At 39.0% G+C, this 23,319-nt stretch overlaps 1 protein-coding gene and 1 pseudogene across 4 annotated transcripts in view; one reads left to right on the forward strand and one right to left on the reverse strand.

Annotated features, from left to right (window-relative positions):
* Fgf13 (fibroblast growth factor 13) overlaps positions 1–23,319 on the reverse strand; it is a 507,713-nt gene that overhangs the window by 108,763 nt on the left and 375,631 nt on the right. The gene's annotated exons all lie outside the window — the stretch shown is intronic.
* On the forward strand, positions 18,818–18,909 carry LOC115063170 (annotated as a pseudogene).

Here is a 23,319-nt window from a genome sequence, read left to right on the forward strand (position 1 = left end):
GAAAGGAAAGGAAAGGAAAGGAAAGGAAAGGAAAGGAAAGGAAAGGAAAGGAAAGGAAAGGAAAGGAAAGGAAAGGAAAGGAAAGGAAAGAACTCAACTGTAGGAAGGTCCTCTCAGGACAGGGCTGGGCACCTAATTCAATGATAAGCCTGAGTTAGAAGCTGGACTCAGGAAAGGCATTCCAGAGGCTAAGATATCATGGAAGAACAGGAGATAACAAGAGAAAAGAGTAACTGTTATCTAAACAGGCACAATCCAAACGAATTTTAAAGAGCCTTTGCACCAATGGGCTCTTAGCTGTTAGGAGAAAGAGACCAACACATGTGTTTATGTATACAAGGTGGTAAGTGTATTGAATGAGGTGTACCACAATGTATTAATCACAGAGGAAAACTACCAAACCTGGCCTTGGGGTGATTATAAAAGTTCATCAAGGAGTAAGTGTTTTGATTTGAGTCTTGAAGGCTTGCTTTCTTTAGTCAAGGCAGCTTAGGAGAGTATAGAGTACATGGTCTGAGAAGATTCCTGGCCCAGTGACCAAGTACAAAAGCATTCAGAATTAAGGCAATCTGAAACTTTATGAATGAATGGCTGAAACAGAATACCAAGGATGACATGAAGGATTGGTCAGCTCTCCTATGTGTCCCTGGCCAACAAAGACACTTGAGAGTACTGAATGTCAGGGTGGAACTAAGCTAGGGTTTGGAGCTAACAAGTTACCTGATATTATGAGCATTTTGGAAAGATCTCACTGGCTGCAGCATGAAGTCTGATGAATGGGTGGTTACAGATGTTAAGACTAGAGGAAGAAAGACATTTGATACTGTCATTTGTCCAAAGAACAATGTTGAAAGCCAAACTAAAGACATTGAAAGAATGACTAAAAATGCAAAGGGCTACCAATCCAATGCATAGGTACAATTTGAAGAAGTTAGTTAAAGACTCAATATGGAGCCAGGAGCAAGAAGGAGGTTTCAGAAAATAATCTAATATTTCTGAATGAACAACTTTATGGTGTAGGTGTTATCATCCATTACAAAAGAACATTAACATCTTTCTGTTAGTACAGGCAAAGAAAATAAACATGGCTAGCATTAAAAACCAAAAAAAAAAAAAAAAGTGAGTATAGGTTAGCGCTATAGGCTTTTTAGATAGGGTCTCCCCAGGTAGCCTTAGCTGTCCTAGAACTCACTATGTAGATCTGCCTGAATCTGCTTCCTTGAGATTAAAGTTGTGTGCTACCATACCTGGCTCAGATACTTAAAAAGTAATTACTTTAGGCCAAGATGGCACCTGCATACACAGATGCATATACACAAACTTAGTATTGGATATGTGTATATGGCATGGCAATGACTATAATCTAGAAGTATTAGGCCCAGTCATCAATGGGAGGAAAGGCCCTTGGTCCTGTGAAGGTTCTATGCCCCAGTATAGGGGACTGCCAGGGCCAAGAAGCAGGAGTGGGTGGGTTGGGGAGCAGGGGGAGGGGGTTAGGATAGGGGGTTTTCAGAAGGGAAACTAGAACAGGGGATAACATTTGAAATGTAAATAAAGAAAATATGTAATAAAATAGTTCATTTCTATTAAAAGAAAAAATGAGTCTTAAAGATGACTCTGAGCACAAAAAAACAAAAAAGAAAAGAAAAGAAAAGAAAAGAAAAGAAAAGAAAAGAAAAGAAAAGAAAAGAAAAGAAAAGAAAAGAAAAGAAAAGAAAAGAAGTATTAGGTCTAAAATAAGGAAGAGTAGGAAACTAGAGTAGAATGACAGGTCCTGTAGTGATGAGAAAAGATGGTAATTGCAAACTCAGTGGCAGGGAACAGGGATGGATGAATCAGAAGCTCTCTAGCAAGAATGGGTACAGCAAAATGAGGAGGATGGTGATAAGCACACAAATAGATCACTGTCGGGGCTCAGTGAGATGACTCAACAAATAAAGGTTATCATCATTACTATTACCATCATCATGGAAATTGTTAACACTCCTGATGCAGATACCATTATTTATTTATGTATTTATTTATTTGACAAGTGACAATAGGGAGTATAGACATGATTTCAGTTTACTCAGTTATTTGGCTAAACCTAGAATGGAAACGATCTAATAATGCAATGCATGTTATTGATCACTTATGATGGTTGGTCCATGTTAGAAAACATGATGTCTCAACCCTCACATGAGCCACAAGACAATTAGACATAAAAAGAGCATATGACAAGATCCTGCATATTCATGTTTGTTATTTAATTTAAATGTGTATGCTTTTGCATACTGACAACATGAATAATTCAAATGTAAGATATTAGTATATACATTCACAATTTATACATAAGCATGCATGGGCAGGTAGAGATGCTCAGGACCTCTTGCAGCTTGCAAATGGCACATCTCGAGAGAGACCAGTAGAGACAGACCAGTAACCTCCCAGCCACCACACAAGGGCTGTCTATGCCCCTGAGCCTTTTCACCTTACGTTTCCTTGAACTACACAAATCCTTTGCATTGTTTTGACCAAAGCATAGACCAAGGATTTAATCTGAAATATATTTTTTGTAAACAATCTATTTTCCAGACATTTATCCTCTGAGGCCATTTCTCACTGTCAAGAAAAGTCAGAGGTATCTATGTTTGAATCAGCACCTTCCATAACTCATTTTTATTGATGATTGTTTTACAGCTGAAACATGAAAAGAATCTTAAAATGTGAAATATGTACTTAGGTAACTGACTATATTACAGGTTTCTTCATTTTTCCCATATTCCCTATGCAGTATTGTGTTTATGTAGCAATCCTGCTATTCATTTATTGCCTATTTACTGAGAGGATATTGGATCTCAGGTAGAGTTCTAGGCACTAAGAACATTAAAACAGGTATTCAATTTTTGTGTCAGCATGTTTTGAATTTTTGTCATTTTCAAAAGCTAAATGCTGGATGGATTTCTTTTCTTTTTCCCCTTACTGTGACTTCGCCCCTATGATAGCATATCTCAATTGGTAACTTGATCCAGGAGATTAGGAAAAGCAAACCTCTGCATGTATACCTGAGAACATTTCTACACGTGACTGGATAAAGGGGCCTCTGAAATGATGCATGACTTAGTCCATTAATGAATCAATTATATGATGACGTTACTGGGAAGTGAAAGGTGTCAGCTGAGGGATACTTAGAGAAAGTAGTTAATGGGAAAATTGGTTTTTGTCCCCTTCCTGCCTTTCTCTTTCTGCCTACTGATTAGCATGTGGTGAACAGTTCTGTTCCATCATGTCCCCTCTGCCTTGAGGTTCTGTCTCACTTCTGGCTGAGAGTATTGAAGCCAGCCAGCCATGGACTGAACTCAGGAGTCCAAATTCTACCTCCTTTAAGTTATTTATTTTCTGTATTTGTAACAAGAGTGAAAGCTGGAGCAGCCAGCCGCTTGTTGGAGAAGGGAGGAACCGTCAGTGACTTATTTCAATTATCAGATAAGAATATAGCTATAGCGAATGTGTTAGGATTTCTTATGTTGTGGAAATGGTGGCACAGTTCTGGAAGTGCTTTTCTATTTTGATACTTTGTAGAGTGCAGCCAACAGGGCATATCTGCTTATCAAGACAGTGCCTATTTGTATGCATGAGCTTCAAGGGCTGACTTCAGTCAAAAATAAACAATGCCAAACTAAAGTTCCTGGAACGTTTGAGTTGCATATAAGAATTCTATAATCCTACCAAGCTTTCTATTTCTGTGGCCAAATATGGGCACCATTGGAATTCAAGACTAACGTCTGTGAAGATAAATTTTTCTTTCATGAAATGCTCAGGTTAAGGTAAGAGCCAATGTCAGTGATGTATATGAAAACTGGCTTGGGTATAACCTGGCTGATAGCACTACCCAGTTAACAAGAATAGTTTAGTCCATTAAGTAACAGCAAGCCGGGCTGCAGAGGTGGCTCAGTGGATAAGAACATTCAGCGCTCTTTGTAGAAGAGTTTAGTTCCTAGTTCCCACACCAGGTGGCTCACAACTATCAGGAATACAGCTCTAGGAGCATTTGACACCTCTGGCCTCCATAGGTACATATGCACATACATATAATTAAAAACAATAAAATACATCCAAAATTATAGTAGCAGTCTTACAGATTAAGACTCTATCAGATCCTCCTAGCCTTCAAATGGTACTCTTGTGTCAGAATAACCTGCTTTTCTGAACTGTCTGGTTGTCTTCCTCCTCTCCAAGAAAATAATACATAGTAACTTAACCTTGTGGAGGAAGAGATTAAGAGGAGGAGGACTTGCTGCTCCCATGTGAATGAATTTCTGTTCTTAACACCTGCAACTCAAAAACACAAAGGCTCCTGATCAAACCATTAAGTGATCTCCTATTCAACAACTTTATTAATATTTACAATGTTAGCAATAGATTATTAACATGCAGGCCTACAAGTGATTATTGGATAAATGCTCATTTACTTGTGTTTCTTCTAATCAGGAAGTATGCTTAATATATGTAAATGTTTATACTCTGCTTAAAATTGGAGAAAAGGATCCAGTAAAATGGATGAGTTATATATAATTATTATGTATGTAATATCCATTAAAAGGTAGGCTGTATGAAACATAGGAATTTGTTTGACTCTCTGGTATGTTCTCAGCACATAATAGGCACAGAGTACAGTCATCAGTGAGGCTATGCCAGTGCCTGGCAAATGCAGAAGTGGATGCTCACAGTCATCTATTGGATGGAACACAGGGCCCCCAATGGAGGAGCTAGAGAAAGTACCCAAGGAGCTGAAGGGGTCTGCAACCCTGTAGGTGGAACAACAATATGACCTAACCAGTACCCCCTGAGCTTGTGTCTCTAGCTGCATATGTAGCAGAAGATGGCCTAAGTGGCCATCACTGGGAAGAGAGGCCCCTTGGTCTTGCAAACTTTATATGCACCACAAAGGGGAACACCAGGGCCAAGATGTGGGAGTGGGTGGGTAGGGGAGCAGGGATGGGGGACATTTGGGATAGCATTTGAAATGTAAATGAAGAAAATATCTAATAAAATAATTTTAAAAAAACCATTGTCAACTTGATTAACTTGAGTCCTTCGCCTCTCCTCTAAGCCTTACTAAATTTCTTTCCATTTTCCGGCTAGCATCTCCTTCCTTGCCCTTCTCCTCAGTTTCTGCATCTTTCCTTTTCTATTATCTGGAATTACCATTTCCAGAGTATATAGGAATGCCTCTCGATATAACTTCACCAAGTTAACTGACCTCAGACTGCTGTTTTTCGAAGGGTCTGTGGTTTGCTTGCATATCTTGCCTATAGCTTTCATTTGAAAACACACTATCAATAGTTTCCTAATTGATTAAAATGAAGCTTTTGCTAGATGATTTTTGTGGAATCTACCCAATTATCTATCTATCTATCTATCTATCTATCTATCTATCTATCTATCTATCTATCTATCTATCTATCTATCCACATGTATGTATAAGGAAAGGAGAAAAATACTATATATATGGGAATGAGGAAGGACAAAATGCAGGTAATGGGCAGGAGTTATTAAGAGTATATAAAGCTACTTGTCCTTCTAGTTTTAATCTGTCATGGATTTTTGGGGTGGTTAATAAGTGCATAAAATTAACTCAATATGGAAGTATAAAATTCCATATGAAGCTACGCAGCCTAGTTCCTAATGCCTGTTCCAACTGTACAGAAGTTCACTGAGTTCTATAGTCTTTGGGTCTGTTTTACTTTGGTTTGTGATGTTTTTATTTATTTACAAGTTTTTTTAAAATAATAAGTTTTATAAAATTAAAAGAATAAATGAACTAGCTACATGCTAGTGCATGCTCACTGTATTTTAACTTTTATACAATTTCTTTATGCTAAATACCTATTTTTTTCTCGGCAGTTACAAATTTGGGTACATACCAGGCAGAGCATATCTACCTACACATGGTACTAATGTGGAAACAAAGATTTGGAGCTTGAAAGAAGCATTCACTACGGTACTTTGTATTTAATTGCCCTGTGCTTATTCATACTTTGACATCCTAAGTTCCAGTATCTTAGAATGCCATTGTGTTTGAAGATAGGCCTTTTTCAGGTGACTGGGTTAGAATGGGGTTATTAGGTTCGGCCTTAAGCCAATTTGATTGGAGTTCTAAGAAGAGATCAGCATGTGCAAAGATTGGGAATGTGTGCACATAAAGGAAAAGCCATACAATGAGCCAGCCTCGGTCCACCCCGGGAAATCTCAGAGGCATCCACGCCTATTGGCACTCTGATCTTCTACTTTTAGCCTCTAGAACTGTTAAAGACATTGAGTAGTTCATTATGGTTGCACCAGCAAACAAACCCTTCTCTTTTATAGAACTTGCGCAACACATTCCTGGCAGACCAGAGGAAAGAGAAGGCAGCTGAAAGTCACAGATTCTTGAAGCCCTGGGCAGCTTCTCCTTTCCTCCAGCTGTGCAGTCAAATTTCAAGCTGGATAAGCCAATTCAGCAAGTGCAGCAGCTGTGTAAGAGGAAGGGAGAGCATTACTGTTTGAAGCTGTCCTGCTATAGTATGCTGGTTATTAGCAGGCAGGTTCCTGGAGATGGCAGCATCGGCTAATGATTATTCCTTCAGGCAGTCAGCCTGCCGTTTTTTGTTTCTTCCTGAACAATTTGCAGCAAAGAAGGGACACAGGATGCTCTAAAGGGGCGGGGGGGGGGGAAGCGGGGACTCTTGCCAGGGCCATATGCTTCTAGCTAGAATGGGAAAAGCTTTGAAAGAGAACCACTTTCTCTTAGTTAATTGCAATCCCCTTGTTTCAACCTTTTGGCAAGAGAAGCCTTCCTGCAAGCCAGGCTGCCTGGGGTAGTTACATCATTGCATTGCTCAGTCTGGCTTGCAAATTCCTCTTTCTTGCTGCACTGTTGAAGTCAGTCTTGCCCCACCCCCCCATGTGTCTTCTTTGCTCTGTGACTCCACCTCAAATGACCAAGCATGACTATTTCTAGCTCTGGTTTTGTGCTCCCTTTGTCTACTCCACAGTCCATTTGGAATGGCCTCCTTTTCTTTGTCTCATCCATGTCTTTTGCCTTCTTCCACGATGAATTTTGTCACTTGAAGGCTTTTTTATGGATTCTAAAATGCAGTAAGGTTGTACCCTGCATGATGCAGTATACCCTAGAAACACAGCAGAGCTCTATGCAAATTGCTACTACAGAAACACAGAAGAGAAGGGGCTGAAGGAAATGAGTTCAGTGCTATCTGCATGCCTATTGTGACACTTACTGCATGGCATCTAATCACATGCTGTTGGAGGAACATGTACGGAACCACTGACTCTTAGGCCATAGTGATTACTGCTTTCTCAGAACTATCTCTGCCCACTTTATCCCGTTCACTGCCCTCCCTCATCACTTGAACTTTATGTACAGTGTTTGTTGCTAAGTATTTTTGCAAGATGCTTGTGAGGCTCTGAATTTCATAGACATTGGACATACATTCATGGTGGGTGTTTATATACAGTGCGACACCTCAGCAAATTTACTCTCTCTTGCTCTCTCTCACTTTCTTGTTTTTGCTCTCTTCCCTTCTCCATTTTTTAAAAAAGACAAGTTCTTATTCAACAGTCAAATCTGATCTAGAACTCACTGTATAGTCCAGGCTGGATTTAAACTCATAACAGTCCTACTGCCTACTGGGTGCTGGCACTACAGTATGAACTACAATACCTGGCTTACCTCAATACACTTCTGAGAAAACTTACAAGTCAGTATTTTCTCTTATTCTACTATTAACACCATGTCATTTGAAGACTTATTGTCTGCGAATTGGGCCTACTATGCCTAGAAATGTGTATGAGGCAAGAGACTTGGCAATGACTCTACTAGCCATGACAAGAAGAGCACAGGAAAAAATGGTGTAACACGGGACTTCAGATATTAATGCATCTAGACTAATGAGGACACAGTGTACTGAGGACTACAGTGAGAAATGAGCAAGGAAATGGGGGGGGGGGAAGACTGAAAACAGAAAGGGAGTGAGGAGCAAGGACCATTTTCTGAGTGGCTATTAAATATCAGCCATATACCATGGCTGTCTAATTCAGTTCCTTTAGCATCCGTATGACACAAGGTTTCTTATCACACTCCTCTCTGAAATGATTGAAGCAAAGTTAATTGACTTGCCCCAAACTGCATAGCAACAAAGAAAATAGAGAGTCAAGAACTCAGGTCAGTTGTACTCCAGAGATTATTAGCAGCTGTGTTGAACTGGCAGGTCTCACATTCTGTACATGCCTGCATTGTGTGCTCACACTCTCAGTAGGAATGAAGAGTTATTCCAAGTCCTTTTTGAAGTGAAGGAACAAGCATAAGCAAGAACAATCCATAAACACCACAAACATCACCGAATTTCCTTTCGGGACAGTTCCAGGGCTTAGTACCCCTTGCTCCATGTTCAAGGAGGAACATACCCCACAGGAGAGAAAGATGCCTGGCTTGCTTTGCCATATCACATATCATGGCTCCTGGCTCAAGACACTTAACTCCAGTCCAGCTCTGGGGATGTGATATTCTCTCCCAGTACTTTTCTGTACACAGTCTATTCCAGGCACAGCCTAAACATGGGAGGATGTAAATAATCTTACCACTTTGGCCTGACTTGACCAATGATACATAAACTTGATTCCCAGAATCCACTCACTCACATCCTTTCCTCCCATCTCCTCTCTTTTCCTTCCCTCTGCTCTCACCCCTCCTACCCTCTTCTTTCCTCTCCTCCCCACCCCTCTCCTAGATTCCCTTCCCCTCCCCTCCCCTTCTCCCCTCCCTTTCTGCCCTCCCTTCCTCTCCTCCCCTCTATTATCTTTTCTCCTGCCAGCTATCCCTCAGCATTTCCAGTTCATGAGAACAAGAAATGACAAAGGTATATCATGTTTCTCCTGCCATCCAGGAAGTACCAGGCAGTTTGTTTGTTCTCTCTTCTTGATATTCTGTTCCTGTGACTCCTCCTGAAATATCTGGTCCAATAGCCCTCTTTTCTCTTCTTTTCCCTTTTATTTTGTTTCCTTATTTGTATTTCTTTCCTTTCTCGGTGATGTTTCTGAAATAGAGGACTACACTCTAGCCTAGTTGGGCCTGGAATTTGTTGTGTATTCCAGGCTGGTCTTGACCTTTGACTAAATCCTCCTTCCTCAGGCATCTTAAATTGTGAGAGAGCACGAGTGGCTCACAACTGTTTGTTACTTTTCAGAAAAACATTATTTTGATTACAAAAACATTCATCTTTGTTCAAAGGATGCAGCCAGAATCAATATATGCATATGCCTTACTCCCTCATACAATGCTTATTTCACTTATGCTAATTAAATAATAGATCCACAATCAATTTTTTTTGCCTATTTGCTAATTGAAAATACTAAAACGGGGCTTGTGTGAATAAATTCATACCAATCAATTTCCCTTATTAATCGCTTTAGAACAGTATGCATATACTTTAATGTAAATACATTTGGATGTTAGGCAGACCTGAAAAACAGGCAGGATCCTTCATTTCATATATATTCTTTAGGACTGAAGTGGTAGCAAAGGGCAGGTTGCAGTGCTTTTAAAATCAGTAGATGCTGAGAGAGTTAAATTTTGTTCTGCATATAGCCTACACCCAGTTTCAATGCAGATTGATCTAGTTACTGTGTGCTTTGCTCATAAATAAAGCAGCAACTTTCTGATTAATTGCATTTCCCCTGGTCATGGGCTTTAAATGATGAATCTGATAAAACTACTTTTGTTTAAAGATATCCACATCCTTAACCTTCCACAATGGGAGTTCTGTTTTCACCAAGCAGCTACTGGAGTCCTAACTTCTCCTTAGGCATTATTTCCAACTGGTCACCTTCCCGATAACATGCCATTTATGGCAACTGACGGGGAGAGCTATTTATAGTAAGCAAAGCAGGCCACTGCTCTGGCAGGCACCTTCTGGGCGCCTTTTTCATCACCTATTTCTCTGGACAAGCAAACTAGGAAAGAATGACATGTGAATATAGAATGAAAAGAAAGAATGTGTAGAGAGAAGCAGCTACAAGAGTCCAGCTTACCGGACACAGGGACAGACAGCAGAAGTGACCTTTAGCCCTCTCTGGAGAGCCTCTGCTTGTCTCACTCTGAGGTCAAATTCTGGGGACTGTATTACCCCTACTGTACTACTTCTAAAATATATATAATTTTAGGGACCCAGTGAGATGACTCAGTGGTAAAGGAACTTGCTACTAAGCCTTGTGACCTGAGTTAGTTCCCCAAGACCCTCACAGTTAAGAGAGGGAACCAACTCCTGCAAATTGACCTCTGACTTCCACATGTGTTTCAGGCACCACAAAATAAATGAATATATGTATATGTAGTTTTACTTGATTCTGATAATTTAACACACACACACACACACACACACACGTGTGTGTGTGTGTGTGTGTGTGTGTAAAATGTGCTTTGATCATATTTACCACCATTCTCCTTTCTCATTCCCTACCAACTTCCTTTTGAACCATTCTTCTTCCCCAAACATCCTGTCCTACTATCATGATTTTTTAAATAACTCACTAAGTTGCTATACATGCACGTATACAGGGTTGTTTACTGGATTATGAGCAACATACCAATGACTACATCAGTGAGGAAAATGTATTCCCTCTCTCTCAGCAATCATTAACTGACAGTGGCTTCTATACTACGGGTTGGATCTCCTGCTCTCCTAGTTTCAAAACACAGGATGGGCAAATAGAAAGTATACAAAGTTATGAGTCAGACCACATTGGCTCTGCTACTAGAAGCCTGGTGAATTTGGGCAATGATGCCATTGCTTGGAATATCAATTCTTCATCTATAATTTGTGGCTGTGCAAGAAGGTCTAAGACTGAAAAATATTTGAGACATTCTATAGATGGCAATTTTCCTGATAGTTCTGGGCCAAAGTCATATCAGTCTTTTTCTGTGCCTCCCAATGTGTAGCCATGTTGAGGGTACAAATGAAAGATTTTTCGATAGGTCCTTACTGTGTACCAGGAACTCTGTTATGTTTGACATATACCTCAGTGGGTTATGTGAGAATGGAATTATGATATATGGGCAGATGACTATTAAAATAAAATAAGTTTTCTGGTTCTTGAAGTTGTCAACCTCAGCAACTCTTAATAATTTTTGAGATGATCATATGAGAGTCTCTATATAACGCAGTCAGTGCGTCCAGATCACCAAGAGCATTTACCCTGTCTTCCATCAACCTGCTGCATTCCTTAGAAATGCAATAAGTACAAAGGTGACACCAGGCACTCTGGTGCCTTTGTGTGTCTAGTGTACACTTGTGCTGAAGGGGAAGACAGGGAGTCCAAGCATGTGGAAAGTTGTTTCTCCGCATTAAAACCCACTGAGTTCCAGTGTTGATCCATATGCAAAGAAATCAGTTAATGTGAAACTGCCTAGATGTTGGTGTCACATGAAGAACTGAGGTTCTGAAACCCAGTGTGGTGGCACCCACTTGAAATCCTGAAACCGAGAAGCCTGAGACAGAAGAATCACAAATATCATGGGAGTCTGCGCTATATAGTGAATTTCTGTCTCAAAACCAAGCAAAAGGAAAACTGAGCTTCTGGGATCTCCCAACATGAATGGGGCAGAATATGGGAGATTTGACAAAACTACAAAACAAAACAAAACAAAACAAAACAAAACAAAACAAAACAATCACATCATAGAGAATTCACTGGAGGCTGGAAGTCAGAGGGATAGAGGGTTTGCCCATATATTTTCATCCAGCCCTCATAACACCCAAAATGTTCAGCTACATTGTCCAAGGTCGCAAAGCTAGAAGTAAGTAATGTTGCCTGTCAAGGCCTCCAACTGTTTCCTGCATCACAACATATCGTAGGGTCTTTATCCACGAGTTATTGAGTCAGTGTCAGAGTTTAATGAGAGTACATATTTAAATTGTTAAAAGATTCTTTAGCACTCTACCAAAAGAGAAGTACCTCAAAATCTACCAAAAAAGCAAACTCCAGAATAGTCAAGTTAGGACCAACATAATCAAAACTGGAAGTTTCTCCAAGCTTCTGGAAATGAATGTTAAGTTACACATTTCATTATCAGAGGTACTCCAGCTTTTATGTCAACCACCTATACCTATACCATTCTCTACCTGGAAACCCAATGGCCACATCAGTCTGAGAATCAGGTAGGCAATCTTCACTCTATATCTCACATCTATTACAATTTCTCCAGTCTCATCCCCAGCGCTATAGCAGATCACATACTGGCCTCCCACCCTCCGTTCCCTGGGGACTTCACCAAACACTGCAGAAAAACAGCTTTCCTCTCTTCCTGAAACCCTGACTCTTGCTCCAGAACATGCAAATTTATGTTCCTCTCTGACATGATCTAGCAGAACCACAGGGTTAAGAGTGCTTAACAGGAACGCCAGGTAAAAATTTCAGTCAACTACAAGGTCTGGCCAATATTTCTGACATCTCTTGAGATTTAAGGGTCTCCACAATACGGTCAGGTCTCTCACACTTGCTACTCAGAACTTAATGAATACTTATGAATTTTACATGTTATTTTGTGAGACAAGATTTTACTATTGTAGACCAGGCTGGCCTTTTAAATCCACAGTTGACCCCTGGTCTTTGGTTTGCCATCATACCTGAGAATTTCTCAATCCCAAAATCAATCACTACTGTTGAATTAAATAGTACTTCACTTCCAGAGGTCTGAGCCCTTTGGCATTTCCTTTGCTCTGGAAATTGGTAAGACAAAGGGCCTTAAATGGGATAGTGTGAGACAGCTGGCAAATTACGAGACATGCTATACATTACAATCCACAATATTAAAACCATTGACAAAATCAATTTCTCAAGAAGCAAATTGAAAGATGTGTCTGCACTACATCTTCACACTGGACTTGAGAATGGTAGCTGAGCCTTGGGCCTACCACTATCCAGTACAGTACAAGGCATAAATCAGCAGTGGCCTCTAAGGTGGAATCAAATAGTTTATCAAAATCCAGAGTACACTTTTCAGTCTTTAACTTCAAGTCCTCTTGGCAGCATCTGACATTCAGATCCATACATCATTATCTGATGTTTTTCTGTCCTTGAGTTTCCTGGCCATATATTATCCTAGTAATCTTGTTAGCTTTCATCATTATTACCTCTTTTATTACCACACTTTCCATTCCCTGACTTCTAGTGGTAGATGGTATCAAAGGTCTGTCAACAACTCTCTTTTTGTCCTCTCCATACTTTTCTCTCCAGACTAGTACTATCCCATACAACTCCCTGGGAGTCGAGGAATATTCTGTACCTTTACTATACAATATGTGGTAATTGAGTAATGAAGCATGGGTAGTGTGACTGGAGAACTGCATTTTCAAATTGATTTAATTGCACTTAATTTAAATTTCATTAGCTGTATTTAGCTAGCGCCTATCTTTCTGGATGATACAACCATAGAAATCTGCATATGGTAGTATTATCTCATAGTAGAACTTTAGGCAGCACCTCCACCAATATGTCTTCTCAGTGTCCTTTGATTTGATACCAAGTCCCCAAGGTTATTTTGTTTAACTGATATTCAAGTACATGTGGAAGGAACTCATAGTTCTCCACCAGTAACATCTCTATTTTTAAGCCTAGCCCATACAAGTAAAACATGTTACAATAAATGTTGATCAAGAGACAGTTGATTTTTAAATTTATCTTTTTCATGAGAGCTTGTTGGATGGTAGAACAAATGTTTCAACAATTGGCCTGCAGTTGAGAGAAAAACCTATGGTCTTCTCCACATTGATTCTATCCCTTCATTAAATGTAGAGTGTAAAGAGATTAGATTCTGGTGTTTGTGAAAGCTGCAGAGTGCTGGGGCTTAGATATCAGAATCAGTGGTCAAACTATTTAGTCCTGAAACCCAACCCTATCATTTACCAAGTTACCCAACATGGAAAAGTGCAGACTATCCTTACACCTGAGTTTTCTACAGCAGAAAATGAACATGATGGTCATATTTACCTGTCAGGCTTTTGTGCAGATTAAATGAAATCATGCCCCAACATGCACCCAGTGCAACATCTGGCATAATATGAATAGTACTAATATCTAAGTCTACCCAAGTTCAGTAATTCTGGTTTGGACATATCATCCACTGTGAATTTGAGGGACTTTGGTGCTGAACTTTCAAATGAGGAATTCTTTTTTTTTTTTCTTTCTTTATTTATTTATTATATGTAAGTACACTGTAGCTGCCTTCAGACACTCCAGAAGAGGGCGTCAGATCCTGTTACAGATGGTTATGAGCCACCAAGTGGTTGACTGGGATTTGAACTCCGGACCTTTGGAAGAGNAGTCGGGTGCTCTTACCCACTGAGCCATCTCACCAGCCCCTCAAATGAGGAATTCTTAAAGAAGGCCCAGCCTCAGAAACATTTGAGTATCAGAACTCCTGAGTAGGCTGAGTCTAACAAGCACCCATGCTTCCAGCATAGGGAGGGCAACATGACACTTGAAGCACAGGGGAAACAGTGGTAGTCCTACAGCTGAATCGCTCCAGATAACCTTCCCCTTGCTCTACACAAGGAACCCTTGTTGGCTATGCGTCTGGCTTATGATGAACCCTTTAAGAAGCCCTTTCCACCATGGGAAAGCCTTGGAACAGGCCCAGGATAACAATGCAGCTACTTACACAACGTGTTAGCTCTAAGCCTGAGCCACTGAACTCTGTGCAGATCTTCCTGATGAAGATGTGTATAACTAACTCTCACAAACTCTGGATAAGTAAAGTCAAGTTCAGTTTTTCTACCTGAAAGTAATCTTGGTGATGAACAAGTTTCTAATTACACATGCAAACTTTTACTGACACTAGGGCATTTAACAGGAGTGAATCTGCTTCAGACAGGAGTTGTTAAATTGTTTCCCTCAAACCCAGTCCATTGACTTCTGCTTTAGAACACCAACAAGAACTATTTCATTTATTTATTTGTGTGTGTGTGTGTGTGTGTGTGTGTGTGTGTGTGTGTGTGTGTGTGTGTGTGTGTGTGTGTGTGTGTGTGTGTATGTGTGTGTGTGTGTTTGATCATATGGACATGTATGAAGGCTAGAGGGTAACATAATAATCTTCTTTAATCACTCTTCCACCGTGTTTGTTTTTTGTTTTTTTTGTTTTGTTTTGTTTTGTTTTGTTTTTCAGTAGAGTCTCCCTGAACCTGGAACTCGCCATTGGCAGCTAGAGCAACTGTCTAGTGAGCTCTTGCCTTCACATCTCAGCACGGGGGCTAGAGACATGTGTTGCAGCACTTGGCTCTTCTGGGGGTGCTGAGGTGTTTAACTTAGGTCTTCATGCTAGCACGAGAAGCACTTCACATAGCAAGCCAAATTTTGAATTTTAAATGGCTGCCAACAGCTCAAAGATATCTATTTCATGGCACATGCTAATTAGATGAAATTTAAAATTCAGAGTCCCTAAGTACAGTTTTATCAGAACACAGCCATATCCAATTATATATATATATATATATATATATATATATATATAGTCTGTGGTTGCTTTCTAAGTATAGTAGTAAACTTGATAACTAGAATTAAAACTGCAAAGCCTAAAGAATATATTCTCTAGATCTTCACAGAAAGAGTTTACCGGTCTCTTTTATAGTGTTCTTTTATGAAATGCAGTTTTTAACTAAGCCAGCATTTTAAGACCTCTGTAGAAATTCCAATAGGAATATGTATGTATGTATGTGTGTATGTATGTATGTATGTATCATGTATCTCGTTTATCTATTTAGATTCCTTGAAAAGCAATAAAGGTGCATAGTCCCTCTTTAGCTGAGACTTGGGGTGTGGCTACATTCTAGCTACATTCTCTTGCCCTGTGGAATAGCCTTACCTACCATGATGGACTGAGTTACTGCAAAGTGAAAGCCTAAACAAACCCTTTCTAAAGTTTACTCTTATTTGTTCTTTGGTTTCAACATCACGAGAAGTAACTAAGACACCATCTCATAGAGCCCAGGAGCTGAGAACTTCAACACAGTTATTTATCTGCTGACCAAATAACCTTGGAGAACACAGGGAAGCTTCTGAGGATCAATTCCAAGTTCCCTGATGACACAGTTTCAGTGCAAACTTGTTTCCCTTTGCAGTTGCTAGTCACGCTGCTATTACAAGCCAGATAATACAGCCCATATTTAGGGTATTTAAAAATCTTTTTTGAAATTGCACATAATTTATAACGTCTACAAAGGCATAGCTGAAATGGCTGATGTTTCCTTACACTGGAGCAAATTAAGGTATCTATTTTCTCCAGCAGGTGTGTGAATACTGTAACTCCAGTTAATGCTAATGTTCCAACTGTGCACAAAAAAAGGCGAAGTGAATGAGGGAGGTTGTTTCTATTCTAATCTTCTCACAGCGTCCCATTGCCTCAATAAGCCTACAGCAGAGGCTTCTTTCCCTTCTTCTTTAAATGAACAAAACAATAATAATCTCACTATTTCTTTCTTCCAAGATATAAGTACTACATAAGCCCATGTCAGCATTCAATGATGCGTCTCAAAGCTTAATGTGTATACAAAAACCCATTTGCGAACTTGTTAAAATTCAAATTTTTTCTCAGGCAGTCTGGGATGGGGCCTGAGATCCTTCATTTTATGCTGTCAGTCCAGGGACCATGCTATGAGAATCAAGGCTCTAAATGGTACTTCAGCCTTTCACTACTATGATCAGTAAGAATTGGTGTGATTAATGATAATTTGAGTGGCCTGAAAATTTCTTCTCAACAATCTTCAGGGAGAAGAACTCTAAGCCATCACTCTAAAATTCTGGGTGCCACAGATGAGAATTCTTCAAAGAAACAAGTCCCGAAGCAGCTTCAGAGTATCAAGCTTGATGTACAATAATGACAAGGGTGAGATGCAGTGAAAACAGATGTGGATTTGCATACTAACCATAGGAGCTATGATGAGGAATTTAGCCATTCTGAAATATCAGTTTTCACATCTGCAAAAAAGGGAGTGATGGTAGTTAGGTCTGTGGTCCAACACTTTTGAGGCAAAAGAATGAGGACCAGGAGTTTAAGGGCAGCCTCAGCAACATAACATGTTTAAGTCCAGCTTGGGCTACATGAGACAACAACAACAACAAAACACCCTAAAAGGTCAATAAGAATTCCAGCACTCACTGGGTCTCTTGCAAGAGCCTTTTCCTGGCATGTCTACTAAAAATACTTTCCTTGTCTATGCCTTGTCAGACTTTCAATTCTCAGCAGCAAGCAGCCTTTCCAACTCTGAATTCTCAGAAAAACACATTACACGTAGCAGCGATTTTGCAAATTATCATGTTTGTTTGAGTCTAGGCCAATAGTCCAGACTCTTTATGGAAATTATAACAAATGACCTGGCACATATCAGGGTGAAGACATTGGCAAGAACCAGGCACATGCCCACAGAGTGGGGCATTAGGAAACTAGGGTTGTCTCTTTCATTGAATGCAAGGCTAGAGAAATAAACAGTGAAGTCAACTGATCTTTGAACCCTTTGGAGCTAACTGATGCCTTGCCATGGCATCTCTGTGTCCACAATTCTGGAAGGAGCTGGGACCCAGACTGGAACAGAGGATTTTATGCCACCATTTGTGACCTTTTGGACTCTGAATTAAATAAGTATAAAATACAGTAAACAAAAGCTCACTTTCTGCAAATAAACACAATTAGCACATTTCCTTTCTCTTACTGAAATTGTTCTGTAAGTTGGTTTATTTATCTCGAAGGAAGCAGTGATCAGTAGGCAGGATTCCCACTCTGCAGATGCTAGTTAAAATTGTTTTTATTGATGTCTCTTGTCTATGTGATCTGGATATTATTTCCAAATCACATTAAGGGTTGTTAGATAAAATAGAAGATGCCCAATTAAACTTGAATTCTAGATGAATTATGAATCTTCAAACTTGTCTGTCCTATTCAATGTTTAGGATTAATGCTACTAAAGATTATTTTGTGATTGTTTCTCTGAAGCTCAAATTTAATTAACTAGCCTTGACTTTTGTTTGTTAAACCTGAAAGTCCTAAACATGATGCTTTTGTGTATGAACAGTAATAGAGGAAAGCTAACATAAAATGTCCTGTTGCCCTACCAGATAAAAGGCACATTTGGGTCAAGAACTAAGGGAGTCAGTTGATAATATCTATTCCATCTCCAAGTGCAGGATGATAAGAAAAAGAAGGAAAACAGTGACGATTTTGGAGGAAAAAGAGATTTTTATCTCTCTTATTTTTAAGTGATTGATTGATTGATTGATTGATTGATTGATTTGATGAGAGATAGCCTACATGTATGAGTGAGTATGAGTATCACATGGCTGTAATGATGGTGGAGGGCAGAAGAGGGTGTCAGATCCCCTGGAACTGGAGCTACAGATGGTTGTGAACCACCAGGTGGATGCTGGGGGTTGAACTTGAGTACTCTGCAAGAGCAGCAAGTGCTTTTAATTGCTGAGCAATCTCTCCAGCTCCCAGAAAGTATCTTTTTCTTTCCCAAAGGAGGGGAGATGACAATAACTCTGGTGAGATTTATATTAGAACATTAAGGTTAGGTTGCAATTCTGTGGAGACTGTGGGAATGTACACATTTAACTGTTAATGTGAAAAGCAGAGAATGCTTCGGCTTATGTTGCTGACTGGTTAGCTTTTCCATTGCATGCTTCCAGACAGCATAGACATGTTATGTGTCTTTTAAAATGAAGTGTTTCAAACACTACCTGGAAGAGTATATAAATAGCATTGTGTGAGGCTTTTATAAAAGCAAGAATTAGTGCTTGCTTCGGCAGGATATATACTAAAATTGGAACAGTACAGAGAAGATTAGCATGGCCCCTGTGAAAATTCCTGGTGTGTTTCATACTTTTTTAAAAAATAAAAGCAAGAATTGATGTGATAACCAAAAAGAATAACTCCTGTAGACATGAACATTGCTAATATGATCATGTCTGTTGTCATTTTTATATCTGGAGCCATTTACCCAATAGGAGTGTCTTTCTTTCAGGTACAAAAGAAGAGAAAGCATCTGTTACAAAAGAACTTCATTGGCAAGGCTGTGCTTGTGCCAACCCCAACTCTAGCTAATCTTTTAACCAAACAGAAGTTTGGAGCGGTTTACCTTGGATTTTTTATGTTGCATATCAGTGCCATAACATTAGGCTTGCCTTCATTTTTCTTCTTTTGGTCTCTGTCCCCTCTTTTCCTGTCTGTCATACCTCTTTTCTCCCTCCTCATTTTTTCTTTACCTTAATTTTCTTCCCCCCTTTCTTCTTTTAAACTCTATTTTATAGCTTAGGCAGATGTCATATTTGGAATCCTTCCATATCTACTTTCCAAGTGAAGGTTCATTCATTTACCAACCATGCTAGTATTAACTGTTATTTTAAAACTACATTGGGGGTTACCAAGTTGCTTAAGCCACTCGATTCTAACACCCTGAGTTAAACCTCCAGATCCCATGTAATTCAGAATAAGAAAAGACTCTAGTTATCCTTTCATCTGCACTCCTATGCCCTCACATGTGACTGACTACTCATGCCTATGTGTTATGCACACGTGCACATGCAATAATAAAATAAAATAAAATAAAATAATTCTTCAAGATGACATCAGGAAGGTTTTACTAAGTTCAATTATAAATAAGCTGAGGTGTAAAAGCAGATTTTTTTTATTTGCTATTCAAATCAGATTCCAATCACTACATTTTGAGTCAGAAACTTGATGCCTCAGACAAATTGATTAGCTATGATTTTAACCAAGCTATATGTAATCTATGTGACCTATTTAATGCATCACTATTTTGAAACACTTTAAAATTCATAAACTACTCCAGTTCCACATAGGTCTTATGTTAAGTTTATGTGACCACTCCAATTATTAGATCTCGACTAAATCTAGAAACACATTATTCTTTGAGGCTTTCTGGCAGAACTAAATATAAAAGTATCTATAGGGGGCTCCAATAACAGTAGCAGAGAATATTATTTCTGCATCACCACCTGAAATAACTGCTTTGTTGTTTTCATTTCAAGTGGATGCTTTGTCTATATTTTGGCAAAAAAAAAGTCATTTCTAGAAGAAAAAAATACAGATGCGTTGAGTCATAGAACAGGTAAATAATAGTTGTCACAGGAAATTAAAAGAAAGACCCACACAGCAAGATGCAAGTCATTTTTCAAAGAGCCACGAACTCTCTAAGTTCCTCCATATAGCTTGTGCAGTGTGGCTGAAATCTGTCCCAATGTACAGGACTGCTCTTCCTGCACAGCCATATGGAGTCCGTGTAGAGAAACCTTGCTCTCACTTGGCTCCTAAAAGCCAGAAAAGCAAATGCAGACTTCACTGTGGATGCAATTGGTACATTTCCAACAGTTCAATCAAGGGTATATTTTAACACATTAAACACTAGTAATAAAAGCCCCACAGCTCAGGATCTTTGAAACACTGAAGCTGGATCTTGAGATTCATCTGATGAACAGTTCACAAAGCAGAGGAGAACAGATTGTTAGGAGACTTAGGCATTACAACCAAAGTGAATTTTAACTGCATTTATTTGATAGCAGGTTACTTTTATAGTCTCAGTTCTTTGCTCTGACGCTTTGGGAATATCACAATAATTAAATTCTGACTAATTCATTGGAAAATAGATGTCACAGAGGGGTGATATCACAGTTTGAGGATTCATAACACTTTGCAATGTCCAAATTCCCACATCACCAGATGGTCCTCCATGCAAACAAGTACATTGTGGTGACTTTCTATAGCTCCTTCCACATTCCTTCAGTTTTACCTTCACAAGTATGCATAGTAGCAGACTGCGATGATCCAGATCTTGCCTTACTCTTATGCACTGCTGACATGCAAGTCCCATGCATTCTAGAGATAGGAATCTCACTCTCAGTATGTTCTGTCCTTTCAGTTTCCCAAGCCTTTTCTTAAATACCTGCCTCTGGTCCTGAATTTCAAGATGAGAGAATCTAGTAGAAAGAAATAGGTAAGGGTGTTCTTACATATTCTACACAGTAACTGAGAATAGCAGAAACTTAATCTGTAAATTGTTCAAAATGTTGAAAAGGCAGAATAAACCTTGTGATTTAATTTATACTACAAAGGTCCAGTCAAATCCTGCCTTTGTAGTGACAGAAATCATGATGGTAGGTAATAATGACAATGGTAACAAAGATGCAACGCTTACAAGGTGTTGAGTATGTATGATGAGCTGCTACTCTAAGCTGTCTGTACATATTACTTCATGTGACATCAGTGGAATAGGAATCCAGTTTACAGAGGAGGTAAATGAGGCATAGGAAGTTATAGCTCTCTGTCCAATGTTGTGCAGCTGGCAAGTCATAAAATTTACACTCACACAAACAAAACAGGCACTGGTGCCAGGCTACTTGTTCTTAGAATACAGCAGCACAGAGTAGAACAGAATGGGTGCTGAGTATCCATATTTAAATTGAAAGGCAAGAAAATAAACACTGAAATTCTTGAATTTGAGAACCCTTTCTTATTTGTCTCATCAGCTACATAAATTAGGAGAGTTGTTCTTGCAGTACTAGGGATCGAACTTGGAGCTTTGGACTTGCTAGCCAAACATTCTATGACTGAGCCAAACATTCTCCCTTTACTTTTAGATACAAAGCCTCACCAATTAGCTCCAGTGTGCCTTGAGGTTGCTGTGGAGCCCAGCTTCATTTGAACTCATGGTTCTCTGCTTCTGCCACCTAAATGGTAGGGTTAACGGTAGTGCTCATGTTTGGCTCCTGGGTTATATTTTTAACTTAAGTGATATGAAATATATATGGTATGTGTGTATTGCTTTACATTATCTTATATAGTTTTAAGTTAAAACTACCAGAAATTTTATTTACTCATTTTAATAGAAAATAAACAACTTTCACAAGCTCTAGAACTACCTATATTCTTTATGATCTTTAAATGATTTATTACTTTTTAGTAAATTAATCATTATAAGAACTAAAAATTCCCAGCTGGCATACTAAGCAAAGATGATAAGTTCCAAATAAGAAGGAGTTAGTCTGTTTTTGACATCTTAAATATTTTATTCCCCATTTTCCAAATCATCAATGAGTGATGAATCAGATGTATTATGAAGGTGATATTTACCTTAACTAAACTTTCATCCAAATATTACCCTACTTCCAATTCATTAATTCCACAGGTGGCTATCAAGAATTCCTTCCAGATTGGGTCTTGATGATGGACAGAAAACATTCAGCTGCTACTAGTGATTTTTTTTTTTTTTGGTTTTGGCTCCTAAATGGCAATAACAGATCATTCCACAAGATGGCACTCCTAATTCTTTGTATTTGTTTTCCCATCATGATAAAAGCATCTATTCTTTCTAACAGCTACTGAAAAATTAGAACCATGATTTCTATTTCAGATTTCACTTTTTTCTGAGTGATCATATCAACATATATTAGACACCTGAAAAAAATTTTTCTCCCAGGGTGTATGCTATGCTGTCTGTGAGTTAGAATAATTTTCTACTACTGTGGGTGCCTATACTAGAAAGATACTCAACCTTTACTTTAAAAATTAAAGCAGAAACTTGCCCATAACACTGCAAACAAGTAGAGTTCCAGTGTGATGTATAATAGGCCAGTGCAGGTTAGGAGATCTTGGACACATCACCTTATGCCTGCCAGGGCTGTTTCATTGCATTTTTGACATCTCCATACCCAGTTAGCCCATACCAACACTGGCCCCATGTGCCTTCACCTTAGACCATGTATATCAAAATTAAGAGATTAAGCTGAAATTTATCAATTATTATGAGGATGAAAGGAATTCATTTTTTATTTTTATATTTTATTTTATTTTATTTTATTTTGGTTTTTTGAGACAGGGTTTCTCTGTATAGCCCTGGCTGTCCTGGAACTCGCTTTGTAGACCAGGCTGNCCNCAAACTCAGAAATCCACATGCCTCTGCCTCCCGAGTGCTGGGATTAAAGGCGTGCACCACCATCGCCCGGCTGAAAGGAATTAAATTTGTAGAAGCATTGACTGAATGTTATATACCATAAAGTTTGCTAGGCAGTTTGAAAAGTATACTTTCATCTAACATTATTAAGAATGTAGATAGCCAGAAGCTGGAAAGAACCCAGATGTCCCTCAATAGAGGAATGGATACAGAAAATGTGGCACATTTACACAATGGAGTACTACTCAGCTATTAAAAACAATGAATTTATGAAATTATTGGTTAAATGGATGTATCTGGAGGATATCATCCTTAGTGAGGTAACCCA

This window comes from Mus pahari, chromosome X (genome assembly GCF_900095145.1).
Source record: "Mus pahari chromosome X, PAHARI_EIJ_v1.1, whole genome shotgun sequence".
Classification (NCBI taxonomy): domain Eukaryota; kingdom Metazoa; phylum Chordata; class Mammalia; order Rodentia; family Muridae; genus Mus; species Mus pahari.